Source organism: Micropterus dolomieu, linkage group LG12 (genome assembly GCF_021292245.1).
Source record: "Micropterus dolomieu isolate WLL.071019.BEF.003 ecotype Adirondacks linkage group LG12, ASM2129224v1, whole genome shotgun sequence".
In the NCBI taxonomy this organism is placed as follows: domain Eukaryota; kingdom Metazoa; phylum Chordata; class Actinopteri; order Centrarchiformes; family Centrarchidae; genus Micropterus; species Micropterus dolomieu.
This window is the reverse complement of record NC_060161.1, coordinates 3099935-3100737: the sequence shown is the minus strand read 5'-3', so window position 1 is coordinate 3100737 and position 803 is coordinate 3099935.

Genomic DNA, 803 nt, shown 5'->3' with positions numbered 1-803 from the left:
AGCAACACTTAGTTCATTTACGTCTTTTGTCTGATGTCCTGAAAACTGAACTGATGATATCTGTTGAGAGTTGAAACTGTCATATCCATTAGTACTTGTAGTCAGTGTGCTGTCTTTTGTATCTCACTGCGTATCTTAATTTCTACTATCAGGGTCTATAATGTAAAATCTATTACTGTGCTTACTAGATTACAAGTTGATTTTTGGTGTAGCAGAGGAATGTACAGGGGCATGCTAGCTTTGGCACATTGTAATTGTCTGAATATGGAAAGTAATTTCCATATTTGGACAAATACACTTCATGTTTTCAGAAATATCGCCAATAGAACAGCTGAATGAGAGACTATTGCAGACTGTGTGGATACAGAGGAGAAAACAGACTCTGGTGAGGTAAAGCCATTGTTGTGGTCCTGGGAATGCAAATTATTATGCAAACTGTAACAAACTGTCCTTTCTAAACACATCTTGTGCTGAGGGATGTGAGCTTAGTCATAACTTCTGAGTTGAATATGTTGTATATTAGTTTTGTCAGACATTGTAAATGTGTCATTTTTCTTACATCCTTTGCAGAATTGCAACCAATAAAATGGTCATGTCTTTCAACAAACGGCTTGATCAAACATCCAAGCCTCCATCCCCAAAGTCAGAGGGCAGAGGGGCATTCAACAGACGGACCATCGATTGCAGAAGACAGCCTAAAGATCCTAGAACAATGCTCTGCACCTCAAATCCCTCAAGTAGAAAACAATCAGCTCTTGTGCTGTAAACATTTCTCTTTCATATGCAGGTAACAGTTGAGACAG